This window comes from Camelus dromedarius, chromosome 9 (genome assembly GCF_036321535.1).
Source record: "Camelus dromedarius isolate mCamDro1 chromosome 9, mCamDro1.pat, whole genome shotgun sequence".
Classification (NCBI taxonomy): domain Eukaryota; kingdom Metazoa; phylum Chordata; class Mammalia; order Artiodactyla; family Camelidae; genus Camelus; species Camelus dromedarius.
This window is the reverse complement of record NC_087444.1, coordinates 17,932,004-17,957,850: the sequence shown is the minus strand read 5'-3', so window position 1 is coordinate 17,957,850 and position 25,847 is coordinate 17,932,004. Positions and strand designations below refer to the sequence as shown.

At 45.2% G+C, this 25,847-nt stretch overlaps 1 long non-coding RNA gene across 1 annotated transcript; it reads left to right on the top strand.

Annotated features, from left to right (window-relative positions):
* Nucleotides 1-11,178: 11,178 nt before the first annotated feature.
* LOC116154790 (uncharacterized) lies at nt 11,179-19,783 on the top strand. The gene is made up of 3 exons (XR_004138777.2): nt 11,179-11,317; nt 17,224-17,354; nt 19,011-19,783. It is a non-coding gene; the product is annotated as an uncharacterized LOC116154790 (long non-coding RNA).
* The last annotated feature ends 6,064 nt before the right edge of the window (nt 19,784-25,847 follow it).

Here is a 25,847-nt window from a genome sequence, read left to right as displayed (position 1 = left end):
AAATGAGAAGGGATGTGAGGGAAATATCTGTGATGATGTAAATATTGTATATGTCTTGATGGGAGTTCGGATTACACAGGTATTTGCATTTGTCAAAACTCAGCAAATGTACTAAGATTCATGGATTCCGTTGTCTCTATATTTTGTATCAAATGAAAAATATAAACAGAGATTGAACTTGAGTTGATGATATGCATGCTGGAGTATTCAGGGGAAAGTGTTCTGATGGCTGCAGTTTACACTGAAAAGCATCACTAAAATAACATAGATTCATGGATGGACAGAGAGATGGAGAGATGTGTGAAAAAGCAGTTTTGGTAAGATGTTAATGGTAGAATTTAAGGGGTTAATAGACAGTTGTTAATAGACAGTTGTATAAAATTCCTTCCACTTTGCTGTGTGTTTGAAAAATTTCATGATACAATGGAAGAAATAAGGGTACTGTGATTTAAAAAAAATAATAATCATTTACTGGGTGCCTAGGTGTGCCAAATACTTTACATACACTGTTTCAATCCTCATACCATCCTGATTTTACAGACCAGAAGGTTACCATTCAGAGAAACACGACTTCAGGGTGAGGGTCACCTCTCTGCACTTCTTTCACACTTGCCCTCCAGATGCAATGTTTGGCACTTGCATTTTGGGTTAAGAAACACCTTCATCTGCAGCTCCTGCCTCTCGCCTTTCATCCCCAGCACTGGCTTTTGATTAATCTCGAAAGTGAACAGGAGTCCTCAACCACCAATCAATCAATGACGTCACAAATATTAACTGAACACCTACTACATGTAGGGAATTTAAAAAAATAATAATAAAACACAGTCTCTGCCTTCAAGAGGCTTCCGGAGTATTTATCCTAGCCTGGAGAACTCGACTCTGTGTGACCCAGCCTGTGACTTTGGCACTAATTAGCTGTGTGACCTTGTACAAGTTATTGTCAACTCTTGGGTTTCACTCCCTTCATCTAGGAATAAGGGCTGAACTAGACCATCCCTCAGGTCCCTGGCAATCCTCATGTTTCTGTGACTTTTGAGCCGTAGTAATTTTAAGAGTCAAGAGCAGATCCAGATAGTGCTTGCTAATGGAATTCTGATGAGGAAAATCCCTGAGGCCGGAGATGTCTCCAGGGAGTGGGGTCTAAGCAGTGCCCACGTGGATGGGGGAGGAGATGGTGTACCAGCGGAGGAGATGCAAATGCAGGGCCTGGCAGGGGACACATGGAGACCATGAAGAGGGTGGCTGGAGAGGAGGGTTAGTGTCCAGGAGCAGAGACCACACTGAGGAAGAAAGTTTGGACTTGAACGTCTGAGAAGTGGGATCCCACCAGAGGTGTCAACCATGGGAAGTGTGTGACGAGATGGCATCTGGGGAAGACTAACCTACTTATTTGCAGTCATGGAAGAAAACAGCAGCATTAATAATCACCAATGACATGACAGACCCCAGAATACCCTTGATCTGTGGTTTTCAAGCTATGATCTTGAGAACATGAGGGTTCCTGGGAAGCAGGGGAAGCCAAGGGGAGGCAGGGTCCAGCACTATTCCCACCGTCACTGCAGCAGCACTGCTTCCACTGGTATAATACATGGGAGTTCCAGATCAAATCTGTTTTGAAATAAACATTCAACAGGCTTCAGTTGAACAACGTCAATTAATTACACAAATAAGCAGCCAGACAAATGTGTCAGGAGGAGGTTGTTGGAGGATAAATAATTTGCTGGGCATACGCCTCACACAGGTAATTGAGATGACTCTGTATATCCACCTGTGAGGTGCCAGCTCTGACAAAGGCAGAGGAAGAGGGCAGATTTGGGAATGGCTGTGCCTACGCCCCCAGGAAGTTATGGAAGCATTCGCACTCCACGCAACACGCATGTGCAGTGGATAGTCGACTATTGAGCCCTGGGGGCCTGACTCAGGCTCTCTGTCCTGACTTGACTCCCTCAGCCCGTCCCAGGGTCTTACTTGCTTGCCTCCCCTCCTGGGAGCTGCCCCCAAGTATTTTGGAGTGGGACAGTGTCTCTCCCCCTGCCCCTCCTCAGCTCCTTGTGATTTGTTACCCTAAACAAGCATCCAAGACTTTTTATTCTGTAAAACTAGACCAGGGTAATGATAGCCACAAACCCTGGGAAGTTACACAGGTTCTAGGTTCTTGCAGATCTGTTTTGGTTGAATTGCCTGCCTTTTGTCTTTTTCATGGGAGATAAAAATGGAGAAATTCTACCCTCTGTATTTATATTTAAATGGTTTCATTGGTGCTCTTTGATTTCAGACCTGACTCTTAGATGCCCTTGGGCATAGCATTAACCCTCTCCTTGTTTCAGGGGCTCCCTGACCCTCTGTCCTACGGGAAAAGGGCCTTCCTCATAGCTGTGTTTTCACCCCACTACTTTATGCATGACCTTATGTCACGCATTCTGGTTATCCAATACTGCCTAACAAATCATCCAAAGCTTAATGGCTTCAAAAAACCAATCATTTATTATCTCTCATGGTTTCTGTTGGTCAGGAATTTGGGAAGGACCCAGCTGGGCAGTTTGAGCCCAAGGTCTCTCATGAGGCTGCTGCCATGTGTCAGCTGGGGCTACAATCATCCAAAGGCTTGACTGGGGTGGGAGGATTCACTTTCAAGCTGGCTCACTCACATGACTGCCGAAATGCTGCTGATTCTTGTCGGGGGACTTAGTTCCTCTCTAGGTGGGCCTCTCTATGTTGCTGCTTGAGTAACCTCATGGCACCGTAGCTGGCCTCCCCCAGAGCAAGAAATCCAAAAGACCAAGCCAACGGCCACACTACCCAAAGCAATCTACAGATTTCATGTGATCCCTATCAAATCAGCCACTGTGTTTTTCACAGAACTAGAACAAATAATCCTAAAATTTATATGAAATCACAAAAGACCCAGAATTGCCAAAGCAATACTGAGGAAAAAGAATAAAGCTGGAGTCATAAGCCTCCCAGATTTCAGACAATATTACAAAGCTACAGCAATCAAAACAGCATGGTACTGGCACAGAAACAGACATATGGCACAATGGAACAGAAGAGAGAGCCCAGAGATAAACCCACACACCTATGGTCAATTGATCTTCAACAAAGTAGGCAAGAATATGCAATGGAGAAAAGACAATCTCTTCAGCAAGTGGTGTTGGGAAAGCTGGACAGCCACATGTAAATCTATGAAGTTAGAACACTCCCATACACCATATACAAAAATAAACTCAAAATTGCTTAAAGACTTAAACATGAGACAGGACACTATAAATGTCCTAGAAGAGAACATAGGCAAAACATTCTCTGACATAAATTGTAGCAATGTTTTCCTAGGTCATTCTCCCAAGGCAATGGAAATAAAAGCAAACATAAACAAAAGGGACCTAATAAAATTTATAAGCTTTTGCACAGCAAAGGAAACCATAAACAAAATGAAAAGACAACCTATGGACTGGGAGAAAATATTTGTGAACAATGTGACTGACAAGGGCTTAACTTCCAGAATATATAAACAGCTCATACAACTCAATAGTAAAAACAAAAAACAAAACAAAACAAAAAAACCAAACAACCCAATCCAAAAAGGGGCAGAAGACCTAAACAGATATTTCTCCAATGAAGATATACAGATAGCCAATAGGCACATGAAAAGATGCTCAATATCACTATCAGAGAAGTGCAAATCAAAACTACAATGGGGTATCACCTCACAACAGTCAGAAGGGCCATCATTAAAAAGTCCACAAATGATAAATGCTGGAGAGGCTGTGGAGAAAAGGGAAGCCTCCTACACCACTGGTGGCAATGTAATTTGGTGCAACCATTATGGAAAACAGTATGGAGACTCCTAAAAAATCTAAAAATAGACTTACCATATGACCCAGCAATCTCACTCCTGGGCATATATCTGGAAAAAACTCTAATTTGAAAAGATACATGCACCCCAATGTTCATAGCAGCACTATTTACAATAGCCAAGACATGAAAGCAACCTAAATGTCCATCAACAGATGACCGAATAAAGAAGTTTTGGTATATTTATACAATGGAATACTAGTGGGCCATAAAAAAGAATAAAATAATGCCATTTGCAGCAACATAGATGGACCTGTAGATTATCATATTAAGTGAAGTAAGTCAGACAGAGAAAGATAAATATCACATGATATCACTTATATGTGGAATCTAAAAAAATGACACAAATGAACTTAACTTACAAAACAGAAAGAGACTCACAGACATGGAAAACAAACTTATGGTGACCAAGAGAGAAGTAGGGGAGGAATAATTTAGAAGTTTGGGATTAGCAGACACAAACTACTATATATAAAATAGATAAATAACAAGGTCCTACTATATAGCACAAGGAACTATATTCAATATCTTGTAATAACTTATAATGAAAAAATATATTATATACATGTATAACTGAATCACTATGCTATATACCAGAAACTAACACAATATTGTAAATCAATAATACTTCAATTTTTAAAAAATTTTAATAGTTTGTTATTATTATAGGAAATTTGGAAAATATAGAAAGAATATTCCAACCATCTGATAACTACTACAACATCCAGTAACCACTTGTTATTTAAAAAAATCAATTATTAGAAAAGACAAATGACTCAAGTCTTATTTGAGAATATAGTGAAAATTCCAGACTCTGGAATCAGACAGACCTGTGTTTGAACTCTGGCTCGGCCACTTCCTAGCCGTGTGATCTTAGACAAGATGTTAAACACTTTAAACCTGGGCTGCTTCTTCTGAAGAATGGACATCATAGCAACCCCTGATTCATAGGACCTGGCATTTAAAGTGTTCAATAAATATTATTGTTTGTATTTAAAAAAAAAAAAAAGCCGGCTGCTGCAGTGATTTTCATGGCCTAGCCTTGAATGTCATACACTCCCCCTCCTACCTTATTTTACTAGTCACACGGTGACAGCGCTGATTCAGTGTGGAAAAGGACCACTCAAGGAGGCAAGGATCACAGGAGGTTGTCTTGGAGGCTGGCCCACCACCCCATAGAAGGGTCAGAAGAAGAGCGACGGACTCGAGGCATTAAGTCATTTACAACTTAGTAGGGGGAGAGATCATACATACCTGCAATAGTCAGAGGAGTAAGAAAGAGGAGGAGGGGGAGAAAGAGAAAAGGCAGCCAGCACATGCCCTGGAATGCAAATGAGATACGAAGTGAGCAAGACAGACATAGTCCCTGCCCTCTTGAGGCCTGCAATCTAGCGAGAATGACGGTTTCCATGTTTTATATAAATAAGTATAAATAATAGCACTTGGAACGAAATCCAGTCTCCGTACCTTGCCCCTACCTGTTCTTTTCCTCTGCTACTCCTCTCCTCTCTCGTTGACCGTCAGCCACACTGGCTGTTCCTCCATTCCTCCAGCAGACCAAGCTCCCTCCTCCCTTGGGGCCTTGCACTTGCTGTTCCATGGAAGGCTCTCCAGGGCTTTGCATGGCCAGCTCTTTCTCGCCGTTCAGGCCTCTGCACTTAGTTGTCACTTGATCTTTCCTTGGTTTTGTCATCGACCGCCTCCAACTAGAATGTACGCTGTGTGAGAACAGAGACTTTGTTCAATCCCCCTCACTGCTGTGCCTCCAGACCTGGATAGCACTTGTGACACAGTAAGCGATGAACTTGGCTTGTAATTTCCTGACCAGCCTCTAAAATTGTATAACATCGTCCTTCTAGAGTGCTGTAAGCGTGAGCTCCAGCCCAGTCGCTTGGCCATCTTGCAGTCCAAACAAAGGTTGGTGAATTGCAGACTTAGTCTAAGATCTAACCTTGCTGGCCCCTTGACTCTGAGCAAATAGCATACCTCGGCCACACCTGATCATCCACTACCTCTAGATTCAGTTGACCTAACCCGGGCTAGTTGTCTCATTTGTGTCTTCCCTTGGAGATGGGTCCTCAATTTCTGTTCGCCTTTGCTTGGTTTCCTGACCAACTTCCCTCTCTCCCCCAGGGGAGGGGCACTTCCAGCCTGTTTTACTGCACTTTTGTTTTCGGCTTTCCTGGGCTGAAATATTGAAAACAGTTGCTCATTAACATCCCAGCTTTCCTGCTTTTCAGGAGCAACAACATGACAGAGACCCCATGCATATTTATTTTGAAAATATGTTTTTTAATTTGAAAGCAAATGGACGCTGCCGGTCTGCAGGTCATTTCACCTGCTGGGACGTGTGATTAGTGAGGCCTTTCCTCTCTGGGTGGTAGTGCCAGCTAATGGACTCATGCTCCCTCTGTACATTTATTTATCTTCAGTTAATTAAAATTTTGCCAAGTCTTCCTCACTGCCCTTGGGCACAGCAAGGCTTGCGCATTGGCTTGTGGCACTGATCTGGGCTGGCAGGCTGGGTGGGGGCGGCCATCCTATTAAATATTAATCTAAGAGGGCAATCAGGCCTGTGGGCTTCCACCCCTGGGGTTCTCCCGCTGGGAAGTCACAGATCGATGCCAGAGCTCAGTGCCTATGGCAACTCTCCCTGCCAGGCCTGAGTCAGCATCATATGCAATGTTTCGGAACTATTATTTGACAATAAATCTGAGCAGAATTCTGGGAGATGTCTCTTAAAAACTGGAATGAATTACACACACATCCGCCTTGGAAGGGGATGTGAACCATCATGTGCAACTGTACCTTCTAAATGATGAATGAGCCAATTTGCCCGCATTAATTTTGAAGTTATGGGTCAGGTTAGGACCAGCAAAGTCCCCTGTACTTCAGATGTTCTGAAATGGTGCTTCTCCTAGGGCTGGGGGAGGAGACTAGGGACTGAGCTGGCACCCAAGGCCTCCCTGTCCCACTTTTGGAAACGTGGGAGTTGTTGCCCACAGGTTCACCCCTCACCAGCCTCCTCCCTTCAGTCACTTTTCGTCATGTCCCAGCTTTTGCATCATTTCAGCAGATACCTTTGCTGACAAACTTGGAAGGTAGGAGAGTGCTCTGTTGTGGGTTGAGCTGTGTCCCTCCAAAAGACAAGCTGAAGTCCTAACTCCCAGGACCTGGGAATGTGACCTTACTTGAAAATAGGATCCTTGCACATGTAATTAGTTAAGACAGTCATTCTGGACTGGATGGGCCTGATCCAGTGACCGGTGTCCTTATGAGAAGAAGTCACAGAGACGCACAGGGAGACTATCATGTGCTGTCAGAAGCAGAGACTGGAGTGATGGCACCTGCCAGCCAAGGTGCGCCAAGGACCGCCAGCAACACCAGACGCTCAGAAGAGGCAAGGAAGGATCCTCCCTAGAGCCTTCAGAGGAAGCATGGCCCTGTTGACACTTGATTTTGGACTTCCAGACTCTAGAACTCAGAGGATAAATTTCTGTGGTTTGATGTCACCAAGTTTGCGGTACTGTGTGCCAGCGGCCCTGGGAAACGTACACACACTTTACTCCCAGCCACACTGCTGACTGCCTCAGCCAGCTTGCCTCTGCCAAGCCTCTGGAATGACTTGGTCACCTTGGTCCCCTTCCCTTCCTGAGAGGTCTTACACAGTGAAATCTCAACTTGCTAGAAGGCTTCTGAAGTGAGAAGTCAGACTGGGAGAAAACCTCATCCCAGCTCAAGTGTTGCAGATGATTTTTGAAACATTTCAGTCCATATTCTTGCCTAGTAGAGGTCAGTGAACACAATAAGATGGCTCTTTGACAATGGAGGATGTCCCTCTGCCTCAGGGATCATCACTCTAAATTCAAATCTCCCTGGTTGGGATCACAGATAGACAGCAAGGAAGATGCTGGCATAAAAATCATAATGACTCCAGCACTTATCCTAGAAATTGAATTTTTATTTTCACATCCCTGACTAGTTCTTTGTTTCTTCTGAATGTTGAATGTATAACAACAACAACAAAATGCAGTTAAACTGAAGGTTCAAGCTAGGTGAGTTTCTAGTAATCAAGATTCTGTAATATTTAGTTACCTTGAATTGAGATAGTGGTGGGAAGGGATATTGAACTTGAGGTCAGAAAGCGTGGACTTGAATTCCAGCTCTGCTCATCCTCCCAACAGCCTTGCAAGGGAAGTGTAATTATCCCCCAATTATACACAGTGGATGGACTGAGGCTGCTCCCATCCCCTCTCCAAAGAGACACATGCTGGACAGGTGCCTTCTGCTTGGCCTTTTTTTGCTGAGTGGGGCACACCCACTGAGGGTAGAGATGAACTGCTCCCAACAACAGAGGGAGTTTTAAGAAGTTGTAAATATATGTATGTATATGTATGACTGAAACATTGTGCTGTACACCAGAAATGGACATATTGTAAACTGACTATACTTCAGTAATAAATAACTAAACAAATTAAAATTGAAAAATTGAAAAAAAAAAAGAAGTTATAGAGGTGAAAAGGAGAGAGCAAGAAAATGATTGGCAGGGAAAGGAATTTGGGAGGGAAGGTGGAGAAGAAAGATGTCTGATGGAGAATTTGATTTAGTGTCTATTGTGTGCTGCGAGATCTGTGTCTTCTTCCCTATGTTCCCCCAAAGAATTCCAGCTAATGTGTCACGGAGTCAGATCTGGTTTGGGAGTTGGGAATCTGATGAGAAACAAAGACCACCCATGAGGAGCTCATCATCCCGGGGCTACAAGGGACCTGAAGCTCAGAGAGCTTGGGTGTCTTGCTCAGGGTTGCACAGCCTTTGGTTCGGAAGTCAGATCTGTCCCACTCCACATCTTTGTTCTTTCCTGTAACATATGGCTTATTCTTGTGGTGGACTTGCCAAACTATTTTAGGCCCAAGAGGTAGTACAGGTTGAAAATTTAAATATTCTAACATTATTTGTATAAATGCCCTGGACAACAAGCAGTAATGACCTATTCATTGTAGTTTTCCTATGGCTAGAGCTTTGCAGTTTCTAGAAACGGTCTCCATTTACCGAGCATTTACTCAGTGCCAAACCCTTCCCTGTGCATTTTATGATCTAGTTTTCTGAGCAGGCCTGAGAGGTAGACATTTTTATTCCTGTTTTACAAATGCAGAAACATGAAAGAGTGGCTACACCAGGTTGCCGTTGGAAAGCAGCAGACCCAAGACCAAAACATCAAAAATCACTTAATTTACTTTCTGAATAGGTAATGTATGCACATAGGACAATGTTCATCAAGAAAAGGCCAATGGTGAAAAATTAGAGCCTCTCTCTTCCCCATCCCCCAGAGACTGGGTCCCCTTCCCTGCCACCCTCAAGTCGCTCATGTTGACCAGTTCTTGAGTGTCCTTCAAAGATATCCTCAGAATTTACACATACAATCACAGGCGCCTCCCTCAGGGAGAAAGAATTTGAAGTTAACCTGGGGAAACAGTGCTTCCCTCACCCTTCATTAAGCTTCAGGTTAAATCTTCAGAGCCCAGATGCCACATGGAGTGTGTTTTTATGTTTTACTGGGAGTGACTAAAGGGATACTAAAAACAGCATGCAGTCTAGAATGTGATGGGACAAAGCTCAAGTTCATGCCAAGAGCAGGTGCCTTCACCTCTTTGAACCATTTTCCCATCTGAAAACGGAGGCAAACATCCCCACCTCCAAGGGCTGCTGTGGGGATAATATCAGAAAATAAAGGTAAAACATCTGGCACGTCTGGTCTCCTTCCTTCCCCTCCTGAACAAGAGCCTGGAGTTCTCCCAGCGAGTCTTTAAGAATACAGAAAAGAGGGAACGCAAACTCCCCAAGTCTGCATGCTGTTTAGTGATCAGCTTTGACCTAATTCTACTTCACAGCGTTTCCTTCTCTTTCCTACCTCCCACTACCTCCCACCCAGCTGCCAAGTATAGAGAGAACATGAAAACTTGGGCCAAATGGGAACCTGGACTATGAAAGCCTTTGAGAAAACAGCTGTTTGTTTGTTCATTTATCACCGTGTTTTTGCCCCCATCTCATTTGATTACAACAGCCTGTGAGGAAGAATAATAATCCTTTGTGCTTAGACTAGTCTCCGCACGGGGATCGGCCATCCTTGATTTCACTTTGCAACAGCAACGTGAAGGCAAAACTGCCGTTCAAAGAGGAAGTGCTTTGGCCAAGAAGCACAAGGCAGAAATGGGACTAGAACCTGGGTCTTCACTGATTTCCTTGCCTTTTGATGTTTCAAATAGTTTTTTTTTTTTTTTTTCTGTGTAATCACTACTGCATCCGTCAGGATGCCTTTGACTGCAAGCAACAGAAAATCCAAGCCACATTTGCTCGTGTAACTGGAAATGCAGAGGTTGGGGGGCTTCAGAATCAGCCGAGGTCAGTGGCTGTGTGCTTTCTCTGTTCCTCTCTTGTTTCTTGCCTCCTCTGTGTCTTGGCTTCATTTGCAGGCTGGCTTCTCTCATACCAAAATGATTTCTTGCACTGCAAACTCCATACCAACACATCACAATGTTCAGAGGGGAAGAGTCTCTTCTTGTGTCTGTCTTAAGAATGAGGAAGATTATACCTAAGAAATCCCAACAAACAACACTGGTTGTGCCTCATTTTCTCAAATGGAAGCACACTTTGTGGCAGACATCTGTCCTACTTGTAGTCACTCTGGCTCTTTTGAACACTCATCCTTTAGGACAAGTTTAAAATTATAAGCCCCACCTCCCCAAGGCAGACACCAGATTTTACTCTCCTGACACAGACATGGGACTTTTACTCCAGTTGGTGATAGAAGAAGAAAAGTACAAAGCATGCTTCTCCTCCTTCCCCTCTCCTACCTCTTCCTCCCCCTCCCCCCTCCCACAGTGGAAGCATCAGTGATCACAGTAAATTCGAGCTCCTGGCACAGAAGCAGCCGGGGTACAGCCTGTGGCTCCCGCATCCAGAGCTTGGGGGTAGCAGCAGTTTTCTTGTAGGCTCTGAACTGTAGAGTGGTTTGGGCCAGCTTGGCCTGGAGCCTGGCTCTTCAGCTCTCCTTATGATCTTGTGAGCCATCCACTGTCCTTTGAAAAAACTTTTAAAGTGCTGAATCACCCAGAGTCAGCTTCTGTTATTGCAGCTAAAAACCTGACTGATCCACAAGCCCATGCCTGCTCACGTGGTTTGGGTTGGACCTGTGCCCTCTGCTGACCAGCGCACGCCTGAGTTGCAAAGCCAATCTCATGGTGACAAGAGGGTTGGGATTGCCCTGCACCAATCCAGACCAGCTCCAAAGTTCAGGGTGAGATCAGCTTCCCAGGAAGCACAGAGGGATGGGTGTGAAACCTACATAAAAATCGGGACTGTGTGAGAGAATGGGAATGGGTGCTTCCTGGGAAGCCAACATCTGCTAAGCCCTGCCGTGGGAGAGGCTCTGCAGCTAAACATGTTCACCCTCATGACACTCCGTAAGGTAGGCGTTACCCCCATTTTACTGGCGTGGAAACAGACAAGGAGACATTAGGTACAAGATGATAGAATTAATAAGCTAGAATTCAAATTAGGTCTGTTGGACTCCGAAGTCATTCATACACTCATTTCACTCACTATATGATCAGCTGTGGTTCTCCTGGGACCCACTGAATCTGGTTCCAGTTATAGGTTGAGTTCAGGTTGGCTTCATAAGCCTCCTCATTTTTCTTGGGCCAGTGGCTACTCAATGGCTGCCAAGTTCTCCAGGTGTATGGCAAAGTACATGGGGCCAAGTAAACTGCAAGCCATCCTACGGCTGAGCCCCTCTCACTTGCTCTACTTGCCTTCTCCCGTCTCTGCATCTCTTGCATTTCCTGTCACAGATTTACTAGGTTCTGCTACTCCAGCAGGCCTGGCCTTTCCCCTCATAATCTGGCTATGTTGTAGTCAATGACTGTCTTGTTTTGGGTGTCCATCATTCTCTCCAACTGCAACTTCATATTATTGCCTTAATTTCCCTTTGGGGGAAATTGGCCACTGTGTCTTACCTCCCCTGTGCTATGGGGGCTGGAGTGATCAGATCATTCCTCTCCACGACCCAGAGCTGGTGGGGGGAGCAGGAGTGGATACACAAATCTTGACCAATTGGAAGCTCTCTCCTGGACTCTGACTCTTGGGTGAGAGCCAGAAGGACAGTCTGCAATGGGGTGTAGGCACGAGCTTGTCCATGGGGTGGCCCTGCTCACTGACCTACCCATTTTGCAGGCAAGGCCTTCAGCCTCTCTCTGTGGACACTGGAAGTCTCCATGATCTTGCTAATTTCTTCTTTGTTTTAAAAGGGGGCAAGGGCAGTTTCTGTTGTTTACAATCAAGAACCCCAATCACATCACATGACTCAGGAATTTCACATCTAGGTATATATCCAAGAAAAATGATAACATACATCCATGCAAAGACTTGGACACCAATGTTCACAGCAGCATTCTTCATGATAACCAAAATGTAGCAATGACTCAAATGTCCATGAACTAATAAAGGAGTAACTGAAACATGATAGATCCATACAATGGAGTATTGCTCAGCCATACAAAGGAATGCAGTACTGCTACAACACGAGTGAACTCTGCAAACATATACTAAGTGAAAGAAGCAGCACAAAAGGCCACATCTGTATCCTACTTATGTGAGATGTCCAGAACAGGTAAATTTATGGAGATAGAAAGTAGATTAGTTGTTGCCAGGGGCCTGAGGTGGGAGGATGATTACCGATGGATATGGCGCTGATACTGGTGGTGATAAATGGTCTAAAGTTGATTGCACTGTTGGTTGCCCAACTCTGTGAATATACTAAGACCCACTGAATTGCACACTTTAAAAGGGTGAGCTTTTTTGGTATGTGAGTTCTCTCTATATCAATATAGCTGTTATTTAAAAACAAAAGAGCCTAATCAAAATGCCTTCAGATGCAGGGAGCTCAAGGGCGAAGGTGGGCGACTGAGAAAATCACCACCCTGGGCTCTAGAAGATTCAGTCCTAACCCCTACTAAGGTCTGCATCTTGCCAACCTTAAATTTCACCCTTTTGGACCTCAGTTTTTTCAGCACTAATGTGAAGTGGCTTATGAGATCAATATTTCCCATACTTCAGTCATTTGTGAGCCACCTTCATGATTTTTGTTGTATCATTGTGCCAACTGGATGATTATTTACCTAGTTCTTTAAATCAATGCATTTTTTTTAATTTCTAAAAAAAAATTCATAAAATCATGTGTTCGCTGTGTTGGTTGTATTTTCCCCAAACACATGAAAATCAACACTATACAGTAGAATTAGAGATAATGATCCAGGCCCCAGGTCACCAGCCCGATCCCTACCACCTGGGAAACCTGGAGTAAGGTCCTGAAGTCGAGTCTACAAGCTGGCCCTTTGGGGAGACGACCAGGCCCTGCCTTCGCTCCTTCCTCAGCTAACGTGGACTTTTAATCACTGCCTCTTGGGACACGGCCTTGCCCTGTGGCCTAACCTCACTCTGGTTGTAGGAATTTCTGGCCACAGAAGAGAAGAGTTGTCCCAAGGCTGAGTTTAGTAACTCAGGGAGCACCTTTATTCATTCAGGGGATACCCCCCGGAATGCTGGGAATGATTATTATTCTAATTTTACAGAGAGGGAGATTGTCTCGAAAACCTTCCCTAACATACCAGAAGAGAAAGAGACAGGATTCAAAACCAGATCTTTTCAAAATTCCTGCACTCTTTCAACTACATCATAATAGACCCTGGGGCCAGACATTTGCAGTCACCATTGAATCAGGCCATGCATGCATAGGCCACCTTTGCCTTCAGTGTAGAGGAAAGGGATGCTAATGTGGCTTCTGAGATGAAAATTTGTATCCATTGAATTTCTAGCATTTCCATATATCAGTAATAAATAGTAACAGACTCCCCTGTACTTCCTTCGCGACCCACATCCCACTAATATTTATTCCCCACTAGTCAGGGACCATGTCTTTCTTATTCATCGCTGTGTCTGTAACACTCGGCCCAGTATTTGGCACAGAGTAGGCCCCTCATGAGTCTCAGTTTAATTTATGAATAGCTGCTCACCTCAAGAGTTCCTCTAGCTCAGGTGTATGAGGTTGGGAGGCGACATGGGGTGGGCTGAGACAAGCCCACAGGCAAGGGCAGGACTCACCACCGAGTCCAGGTGCCTGCACAGCAGGCGGGAGGAGGCCGGTAAGCCCCCCAGTCGTGTACCCTATGTGGATCGACATCATTCCCACATCTCTGCCATGGAAGCAGGCTGCTGCCGCCACCTGGGTCCATCTGTGGAGGTGGCTTCCACCCGTCCAGATCGGAGAGCAGAGCCGAGCAGTGAAGCGTTTATGCCACCCAACAAATTTGTGTTGACAGCCAGCCCCATGCAAAGCCCCGTGCCAGGCGCCGTGGAGGTAACAAATGTAAGTTGGCCCTGCACTGAGCCCCACTCAGGGCTCCCGAACAGACAAATCCACCAGCCCAGGTCTGCCAGTTCCTTGTGCACTGTTCCTTCCACAACAGCACCACCTTCCAACAGCGATGCCTGAGCTGCCAGGATTAGGAGCATTCTTCCTGCAGTGTCCTCTGGAAGGCTGAACCTGAGACTACGGTGAGCTAGTGCGAGGGTCCAGGGGAAGCATGACTCACCTCACCCCAGGGAGCTTCTAGTGGCGGCTGGGTCGGTAACTAGATGAGTTGGAGCAGGTAAGAGTCCTAGACCGGGCAAGATATGGGGTTAGTGCCTGGTGCACCGGGACAGAGGAAGGGGCAGGTGTGCTGTGTGTGAAGCGCGCTATTTGGGGCTTCAGTAACCTGGGGCTTTCTGGCTGGTTCTTGTCAGGGGAGAGGGCACTGCTCCCTAAGGAAACAAGCCCATAAGCTCCTTCCACAGCCCTAGCCCTTCTTGGGACGGACAATGACAATGGACCTGAAGGCTTCCTGCTTTCTGCTTCCTGCCATCAGCACTCTTTCCCCATGAGGTTTCTATCTTCTAGGCTCCCCGAATGCCAGGATGTGTCACATGGAATGCCTACACTCCCCTACATAGGGTGTGCCACTGTGGACACAGTTGCCCACCCCATTCTGAGGCATCTCAGTTGTACAAGCAGATAGAGGATGGGAAAGCAGGCTACAGAGCTTTCAGGAATCCCAAGGAGATGATGTGATGGTTGGTCTACATGGGGTTTCCCAGCCTTAGCACTGCTGACATCTGAGTCAGATCATTCTTTGCCCTGCACACTGTACGATGTTTAGCAGTTTCCCTGGCCTCTACTTACTATGTAGTAGGGTGCAACTCCCCAGTTGTGACAACCAGAAATATCTCCAGACATTTCCTATGTCCCCTGGTAGGTAAAATGGTCCCTTGTTAAGAACCACTGTTGAATCAGCCTCATGTTTGAATCCGGGCTGTACCATTTGCTAGCTGAGTGAGCACTGCAGTTGCTTTAATCTGTGCCTCAGTTTTCTTATCTGTAAAATGGGGGTAACAATAATATCTTCCTCATAATAATGCTATGAAATAAGTTAATATGTGTAAAGAATAGTGTCTAGTAAATAATAACCACTCAATAAATGCTATTATTCTTATCACCAGAAACCAAGAGCAAATAATGTGGAATGTCAAAAATACTGCTCCATAAATCCTCACTGTAGTACAAAAACAAGAAATTAAATTAATTCTTTCATTTTCTGCCCTGCTTATTTTTGTTAAACTAGTTGAGGCAGCTTAAAATAAAAGCACACATACTATTGGGCAGTTTAAAAACTATTTTTTTTTTACAACACAAGAGTAAATCATTTTAATATTTAAGGAAATCATACAGACAATAAGTAAGCACTAATATAACCTAGATTAATGAGGACAGAACATAAGTTCAAAAGTTTATAGGAAAGAATAACTTACCATGGAAAAAATGCTCAACAAAGATATAAAAATTTAAATAGCAACCAAAAACAGCCTATTAAAAATGCCACATTAACAGATAAGAGGCAATGAAATGGATATGTTCATATATTGCAGCTAGAAGTATGGTAAATTAAAATTGATTCAGAGATTAGTAACTATTAAAACTGGAGTAAAAACTAGAAAAGGGGAAGTTAATTTTACGGAGAACTCAAAATCAGATGGAGTGTTCACTTAAGCAATAAATAGAAACCAGAGCTTCCCAGCAGCCACTGCAAAACTAAAAACACAACCAACAGAACTCACAACCAGGACCTACCAGGTCCATCTGGATTTACATAAATGAGCACAGTCGACCATTTAACCATCTTTGTTTTCCCAACTTCCAAATAAGATGAACTTTGTTCACCAAGCCCAAAAGGAACTTTCATCAAGTGAGTCCTAACACAGGGTCTTGAGTAACAGAATTAGCAGTGTTTCAGCAGCAGCTCTGAGGTGATGTGACATGTGCTTCAGCTGCAATAAAAGCTTATTTAAAGCACCACACACAACTCTACACCCTGCTCCGGCCAAGAATGTGCCCCCTCCTCCCTCAGCAATGAATTAATTCCCTCAAAACGCCTGTCCCTCTAGTGCAAATTGGGGCTGGCAGGAGAAGCAGCCTCTCTCCACAGCTCGCCCAGCTGACCTGCAGGCCCCCTCCAGGCTGCCTGGCAGGGCTGGTGGCCAGGGCATGCGGCCAGCTGCCTAAACAGTCCTGATGGCTTGGCTCTCTGGCTACAGCCCCTCAGTAACGGGAGGCCCATAGCAGAGCCTGGCACTGAGGGCGAGGCTGCAGCCAAACTTCCCCAGCAGTGTGCTGAATAGCTCCCTCAGGGCAAGTAGGGAGGGGAAGGGGCCAGCTCTGAGCATGTGGAACAAAAGAAGTGGAGGCTCAGAGTGCCCTAAAGCAAAGGCAAAGTCACGTGAACAGACGTGATGAAAGCTGCTCCTTGCCCTTTAACCTCACTGTGCCTCAATTTCCTCTTCTGTAAAATGGGAATTTGTTAAAAGAATTTTATAAGTAAAGTGCTTAGAGCAATGCCTGGCATACAATAAATGTTAGCTACTATTATTGTTATTATTTTTGCCCTCAGCTTTCTTCTGTATACATCCTAGACTCAAGTAACACATCTCCTAGAGGAGCTCACAGTGCAGGGAGGTGATAGGAAGAGGTTTCTGAAACTTTTCATCACTGTGTAACCCTCAGCCTAGAGACGACTAATGGAGCCAAGTATTAGCCCATGATACGTTGGATGAGCCCCAAGCTTGGAGTCCGAGTCCAGCCCTGCCACTAACTTGTGCCCCGGTGTGAGGGCCCTGGGCCTTGCACAAGTCCTTGCTCCAATCTGGGCCTAGTTTACTCACCTACAAAACGGAGTGATGGGATTGAATAATTCCTAATGTGACTACACATTTGAATCACTCCAGGACATCACAAAATACGGATTCCCAGGCTCTGGCAACTGAATCAAGTCTGGAAAGGGAGACTGAGAACCTGCATTTTAATGAGCTCCTTGGAGAACCCTGATGTTCAGTCAAGTTGGAAAGCCACTAACTAGGTAAGTTCTAAGCCCCGCTCCGATATTCACTGTTCAATTAATCAAAGAGTCACAGAGCAAACACGGCTTGGAGCGGTCTTGGGCCTTAGGGGCCCGGTCAGATGGCCACTGGCCCGCAAGACAGCAGAACAGTGCTAGTGCCCCTGGCGCTCTCCCAGGGTTTAATCATCCCCAGAGGTGAGGAGTTACATTTTCTTTCTAAGCAAACACTCCATCTCAGCAAACCGCCTCCCACCCTGCTGGCTTTGTTCTGAGAGCTGTAGAGCAGGGCTGGTTGGTGCCCTTCAGCACAACCTTCACAACCTTGAGTGCTGCCTGAAGTCAGCCTGGTCCCAGTAATACTACTGGTGAGATGGCTCCTGATCTTGGCCCTTTCTTTCCATTCCCATTGCTGCTGCCCTAGTTTAGGCTGTTAATACCTCTTGTTTGCACTACATAAGAGCTTCCCAGCTAATCCTCTGCCCTTCCGTCTCTCCTCTCTTCAATCTTTCCTTCATGGCATCAACAGCTGTTTTCCTAACCCCAACTCCGACTGCATTACATCTCCAGCCCACAATCCTCCACATCTACCAATCAAACCCTAACTCCTCAACCTGTCACCTGAGGCCTTTTAGAGCCTAAACCAGCCCACGTATTTGTTCTTATAGCTTATTTCATTTCTCTTCCATTATCTCCTTTGGCCAAGAGCCACTCTGGGCTACAGTTAACTTTCTGGAATATTTTTGACAGGGTTTTTCCCAAACTTGAATATCACAAATCTCCCACTCCCCACCCCTGCCTATTTTTCATGGCAAAATATATACAGGTAACATCTCATGGATCCTAAGTGATTCACTGAACTCAGTTTGAGAAACAGTCTGTGCTCTTCCATCTGCTTATCAATGGCTTGACTCTCTATCCTGGGACCTGCCCAGGTCTTGAACTCCAGCTCAGAACCACCACCTAAGGTTGTCGTGCCTGCTCTCTCTCCACCTGTTTGTGAACACTGTCAAGATTCTACAGAGACATGGAACCAGAACACTACTGTGTCTCCACCCTTATTCCATATTTGCCTTCCTTCTTGAGCTGGTACCACATTTCCCCCAAAGTTGAATTGGTCCAGGTCCATCCTGATTTACTTACATGAGCATAGGTGGACCATTCAACCATTTTTGTTTTCCCAGCTTCCAAACAGACAGCCTCCTCTTCTCATTAGCAACCTTAGCAGGTACATATCTGCCTCTTGGGGTTACTCCCCTTTCCTGCATCTGTGACAGACATTGTTGATAGATCACAGCACCTTCTCCAAAGCCCCAGATATGATGATGTAGATTCAGAATCCTTCTCAACACGATTCCCCAGGCAGCTATTATCCATCAATTGAAATTGGCATGCCAATAACCTAGTTGATAAAATAGCTAATGTGTTTAGTAGAAAAGCTCCGTTGAGTTTCGATTTCAACTCCTTTATGGAACCTTAAACTAGAGTAGTTTCTCGTTATATTCTATCTACTCCAAGTCTCTCAGGCTGGAGGATCTGGTCTGGGGTAAGGCTCTATCAGAAGTCTAATTTGGCATAAGAATGGGAATAAGACAGCCAAGGTCAGAAAGGCTTCAACTACGAACTGTCCTGGAGCACGGTCCACCTCCCATCTCTTTCTCTTGCCAAAACCCACAGAAGTGTCTGGTGAGTTGGCTGGTCTCTGGCCATAAAGAAAAGCATCTGAGAGGCTACAAAACAAATGACAAACTACCCCAAGAAAGATGAATCTGTGGGGCAGAGAGCAATCGGAGATGGCTTCGATGTCCCTGAGCAGCGGGAAGGTTTTCACCTTGGCCTGAACCAATGGAACCATCATCAACGGAGCCGTGTGCAGTGGAAAAACTGTTATCTTCAGATAGCAGGCTACTCCAGTTTCTTCTCTCTCCTCCTCCCCTCCTCCTCCTCCAAGCTGATCACATTTCCTTGGTGATTTTCATGCTTCGTCAGTAGGTCTTAGGGGACAAGTATGAATTCCATAGGGACCTTGTCCATATAAACTACTCAGTACTTATGTTCTTTGTATGATATCTTCCTTCCTTTCCTTCTGCCATAAGCACTGGTTAAACACCTACTATGTGCTATGTGGTGAGCACTACTGTAGAGAAGAAAGCCCTTAAACTGCAATGGGAGCCACCAGGGAGGCTCTGAGGAGACAAAGATAATGTCACTGCTCTGATCTGCAGAAAAATGCATTTCAGGTTACTTTCTTCTTTAGATATTAAAAGAGCTGTAACTGAGTGGGAGAAAATTGAGAGCCTGGCAGCTAGAATACAGGATTTCCAGGGAATTCTACAAAATCATGTAAAGCCCCCATACGGTGAACACTAACCAGTCTCGAATCCAGAATACAATTGAGATCAGCAGAACACCTCCTAGCCTTTCATTATTACCAGCGACTGTTTAAATTGTTTTATATATACTAACTCTCTAAATCCCTACAATAATGCTAGAAATTAAATATCTTATTATCATCATTCAAAATAGGAGAAATAGAGATACAAAGAGGTTAAAGGACTTGCCCCAGGCTGGCAGCTTGGAGGTGGTGGAGTTGGGATTTGAATTTCTGTAGTCTCATTGCAGAGTCCTAAGCTGTCTGAAGCGGGTACATTTACACAACCAAGAAAGTGCTAATTCATGGATTGGAATGGGGTGGGGTGAATAACAACTGGATGGAGCTTTTGATCCCAAGATATTCTATGAGTTAAAGATAAAAAGGTCTTGATAGCTGGGAAGCTCAGAGTGCCTAGCATCCCCTCACACTTTTAAGGAAGGCCTCAAAAGGGCCAGCTGCTCCCCTAGACCCACCATCTCCTGGTGTCCCCCTGACAGACAGCAGCCTGGTGCCCCAGTGCCTGACCCAGATTACAGTGCTCATGTTCTTGAGTATCAGATAGATCTGCATGGGTCCCTGTAATAGCAAACCATATTTCTGACTGGAAAACCACATAATGTAATTAGTATCCAGTGTGGCAATATTTATGGTCCTAGAAGCCTGGAGTCCTAACCTCTAGACTGGACTCTACCACCTACAGTCCCTTGATTTAGTTTCTTCCATCTGTAAATATTTGTTCATTCAGTAAACACTTTTAAGCACCTCTCTGTGCCAAGCACCACATGCTAAACCCTGAAACCACTAAGCTGAATTCAGGAGTTGCCCCAAAGGAACTCCCTATTTGGTGCTCGAGGCAGAGGGGGAAAGGGAGCTTTATAAGGCACTCTCTCAATCCTCTTAAGGCTCCAGAGCGCCGGGGAGGACCCCACCCTCTCCCTCCTCCCAGGAAGTTTGTGAGCAGCAAATGAGATCACACGGGGAAAAGTGCTATGTAAACAGCAGAGGGTAAGAAAGAGGTGTGGGGGGAGGGGAGGGGAGGTCTGTCACCCAGGAACTGTCGGCTATGCCTAGAGGCCGTGGCAGGCGGCTGGCCTTGCTAGTGCTCCGTCTGGGGCTGGGAGCCTGGGCGAGCCCTCCTGGACGCGAGGGAACAAAGCCTGAAGCTCTAGGCTCACTCTCCCAGCAGCCGAGCCCAAACGCTGCTGCCCCGGCCAGCTACTCTGGGCTCTGCCGAGGCGGGAACCTCAGCCCGTGTTACACTGTGTGGGACTAGGCGCTTTTGCGGCCCCGCGCCTCCCCCGATCTCTTCAGGGTTGTAACTTGAACGTGACAAAGGCCAGATCTCCCTCTATTGTGCAGTCCGAGAAGCCCGAGTCCCACGAATCCCCTTATATAAGGAATATGCAGGGAAATGGTGGCCCGAGGTGACGCCAGCCACTGCCATTCTCTGTGCTGAGGCGCCACCTAGAGGCCGGCTCTAGCTCAGACGACTGTGTAGGTACGGTTCCCAATTTGCCTGGGCAGGGGAAACCGAGGAAAAGAGATGTTCAAAGGACTAAAAGGCAAGAAAACGGCAGAGGACCCCATCAGTCCCTTCACTAGCCCCCCTGGACTTGCTGATGAGATAGTCAAGGGCTGACATGTCTCAGCTTCTCACTGGACAAGATTTCCTCCATGGCCAGGGACCAGTGTGAGAATGTCACTTCCTCACATACTCTGAACTGTAGATCCAAGAGCAAACTTGCCGAGAAAACCCACCAGTATACCCTGCAGCCCAGACCCCATCCCATCTGCCACTCCTCTCCTACCCCAAAGTTTAGACTCTTGGGCTAGCTTGGGAAAACGTTTTTTCAGTGGATAAGACCTCCTTTGGGGGAGAGTTTGCTGATTCTGCTTACATTTCTTGAATCAGCTATCCTGCATTGAGCATGAACACATATTTATGGTGGTCCATTTATTCAGAAGTAGCTGGATGAGCCTACAAAGGCATCAAAGATAAGCCAATACTTCAAAATCAGCATGGAGTTATTTTTGCCTGAGGAAAATCCAAGCCAGATGGTCGCAGAGTATCAAGAAAAGTAAGCCAAGCTCCCAAATTGAGCAAGGAGTTCTTTTTTAAACCCTCTTACTTTAGGTTTTTCTCTTCAATCCTTTGCCAGACCTGCAATTTAGCTTCCTACTACTGGGCTTATTGAACTCTTAAGTATAACTGGGAAATAAGATACATAAAATATTTAAACTCTCATTGTCCATCAAAGGGTCCTACCTTGTTCGTGCTGCTTGGAGGCAGCTCTGTGTACAGCATCCAGGAAATGCCCACAGAAGTGACAATGCATCTTCACCTACAAACAGCTGCTGGTCCATCTTCAGACCCACAACAATTCAAATAAGAGGTAAACCCCGAGGAGCGCTGGGAAAACTAGAATGATGCTTGAATCTCTTAAAAATCTACAGCTGTTTCTCATGGATAACGTGCAGTCCCCTGACTGACAAAGGGCCCAGAAGTGAAGTTGCTATTTACTTCACCTGTACTCCCAAATAAGTCAGATTTACAAAAACTGAAGTTTGCTTCTCCCCAGTAGAAACAATTCCACTTGGTGCTCGCAGCACTCGACATGAGATCCTGAGATGAGGACTATTATCATTGCCGTCTTACAGAGAAAGAAACGGAGGCTAAAAGAAACTGAGTAATTCTCCTGCAAGTGCAGTAGCCGATTTGCAGTAGTCAAGTGTTCTGCCTCCAGTTTTCCCAGTGTCACTATCTCTCTTGGCATAAAGTCAACATAGTAAGTACTGAAGACTCTACTCTCCAAAGCAATGCAGTTTGCCACAGGCTGTTGCAAGAATTCTTACACAGTCATTAGGACTACACTCTAAGGTGGAATTTGTAGAACAAGGATGACTCTCATTCAGGAATGGTGCTTGTTGGAGGTCAGTTCACCCAGTACACTTTCTGGGACGCTCAATACTTCTCAGTTAAACAAAAAAAAATTTCTTCTGACTTTGTTTCACACTTCATTCCTTTTCATTTATGCTACACAGGCTCTTTGTCCCCCATCAAATCCCACGCAAGTGTTGCAATTATTATTCTCTGATAAAGTGAGTTTCCTTCTGGGAGAGTTAAGAAGAACCAGTAAACAACAATTGGAAGAAACAAAGATACAATGGGGACAGTGGTGTGAGGATGGCTCTCTGTGCCCAGAAAAACCATAGTATTTCAGAACTGGAAGGAGCCTTTGAGAGCATCTGATGACAGTGCAAATGCTCTCTTGACAGATGGAATCAAGATGCAGCAGTCAAGCGACTTCCCAAGATCACATGGTCGATGAGTGGCTGGTCAGAACCCCAGTCCAACTGATTCTTAGCTGAAGGCATTTTTCATTTAACCATAGTTTCAGGAGATTGTATTTTGTTTCTGAATAAAATCCAGTTAGGGACCCAAATCTCCAGGACTAATCCTGAGATGATTCTTTGGGGAAACTGCTGACATTCCCCATCCTGAGCTGTTCCAGATGGGCAGGGCAGGGCTCGGAAAGTGGAGGAAAGGGAAGAGGAATGCTCCATTCTGAGTGTCCATAACAATAACTAACAGCAGCGAAAGTTTACTGAGCACTGCGCTTGGTACTGTGCTTAGTACTTTATATGCATTAGCTCCTCCGAACAACCATATAAGGTAGGCATGATTCTTTCCACTTTACAGACAAGGAGAATGAGGCACAAGGATCTGGCTTAAGCTTTCACAACTTGTAAGAGGTGAAGGTAGGACTGGAACAGCTCCGTTCTACACCAAAGGCAGTGTTCCAAATCACTGATGTAAAAGCCATATGGTGAATGCAGAGCCCAGGAAAACGCAAACTTTGGCTGACATAGGGAATCCTCGTCTACCAGTCAGCTGTCCCTGCAGAAAACTGCAGCCCTTGCCTAGCTGAAAGGGCATTTCCACCACAGATGGCAGACTGGGGACTTAGGAGTTTATTTTCTTGCTTCTTCTGCCCAAACTCTCTTACTGGGGGGGTGGGGGCAGAGTAGGAAGAGCAAAAAGGACGAAAACATTCAGGACTGGAGGTTTAGCAGGGACAGGAAGAAAACTGAACAAGTTTGCTTTCTAAACCAAAGGTTTTCTGAAAGCCCACCCTGCCTTCAAGAGCTATAGAAGAAATCCTGTGCCGTTCTTAAGTTCTTGCACCGCCTGAGTAACCATGTCACTAACAAGTCTTGGGCTTGCATCTGCTAGAACTTGGATTAGACACAAGGAAGGACTTCCGGGAAAAATGAACCAGTCACCTTTGTAAGTTGGAATTTCTCTTTATAAAATCCCTTTCCCGGAGTGAGGAAAGTAATGTACCCAGCCAGCAACTAGGACCTTCTCTAAATTAAGGCTGCCCAAAGGAAGAAACACCGAGACTTTCGACAGAGGAAGACGAAGAGGCAGTTTTCAAACTTCTTGCCTCCCTGGGTATGAAAGTCTTTTGAGCTCAAAGGACCTTTAGGAAATGGTACACATTTCACAGGTAAGAAAGGCAACTAATGTTTAGAAAAGGTGTCAGAGAAAACTGGTGCTTTTGGAGGAGTGGGGCCCTGGAGGCAAAACTCCTGCCAGCATGATGCATTGCTTTTTCCCCAAAACTGCAATTTATTGTGATTTTGTGCTTCTCCAAAAGTCAAAAGTTCTCAGCAAGACACACTTGAATCTTAACCTTAAGTTCTTTTTCAATAAGCACATCTGTGTGGTCCCTGAGTCACCCCTAGGTTACTTGTATAAAGAACAGGACCCTGGAAGCAGCAGTAATTCACTGTTTGACGATAATTGTATTTCTTCTCTGCACTAGCTGTTTCTGGCATAGAGCAAAAACCCGTGCACTTGTCTCTGGAGCTCGCCCAGAATAAATAATTCAAGCTAGCCTCTATCACTGCCGACCTTAATCACATGCCTATTGTTTTTGAGACAGGAATTCACACAAGCTTTGATGGAGCATTTTAAAAGGGCACAAAATTGAACTACTTGATCTGCCATGTGACCCAAGAGCAGCCAGTCATGCCACATCTGGGATTCTACTTGTTGATTTAAAAACCTGGCTTCTTAGGAGAGAATAGCTTAAAAGCACTTACTCTGGAATGCTCCAAATACCTTGCTTCTTTGTTTCCAAATGTACTCAATTTACAGTCATTGATGTTGGAAACACATGTCAGTTTCTTACATCCTGGCAAGGACCGTTCAGCACTGCAGTCCCTTTCGTTGGAATCACAGTGAGGCTGGAGATGTGCGGGGCATCAGAACTGCAAGCCAGCCAGCCAGTGTGTTTGTTGGTTTCATTTCCAGTTTCTCTCCAGTGCTTTTCGGTATATAAAGCGCCGACTGGGGTCACAGAAGCAGCAGCAGCAGCTCAGCAGCAGACCATGGGCTTTGGATCATGTTACCGTAGGCAACTCAAACAGCCTGACCTATAAGAAAATGCTACTAACCTGGCTGGGTTATTGGAAGACTGTATTAGTTTGCTCGGGCAACGTAACAAAATACCACAGACTGGGTGGCTTACACAACAGAAATTAATTTTTTCAGTTCTGAAGTCTGAAAGTCCAAGATCAGCGTCAGCAGGTTTGGTTTCTTCTGCGGTCTCTCTCCCTGGCCTGCAGATGGCTGCTTTCTCTGTGTGTGTCCTTCTCCCGCCTGGTCTGTCTTCTGAGCATGTGCGGGTCTGGTGTCCAAACTTCCTCTTCTTAGGACACCAGTCATATTGAATTAGTCTACCCTAAAGACCTCGTTTTAACTTAATTACCTTTATAAAGACCTTATGCACTCGCATTCTGAAGTACAGGAGAACAGGGCCTCCACATATGAATTTGGGGAACACAATTCAGCCCGTAACAAAGACTAAATGATGAAGTAGGGCCTTGATAAAAGCTCACATTTTTACTTTCTTTGACACGGAGAAAGAATCCGTGCTTTGGAATCACAAGGCATAATCTCAACTCCTGGTTCTACTGCTTGCTATTTATGTGAATTCGGCCCAAATTGCTTAACCTGTTTCAACATCTGTAAAATGGGAATGAGACTACCTCCTTCAAAGGGATTGTTGTGATAAAGTGCTGATCATACAAAGTGCTTAACAGTATCTGAAAGGGGTCGGCAGAATGTGTTT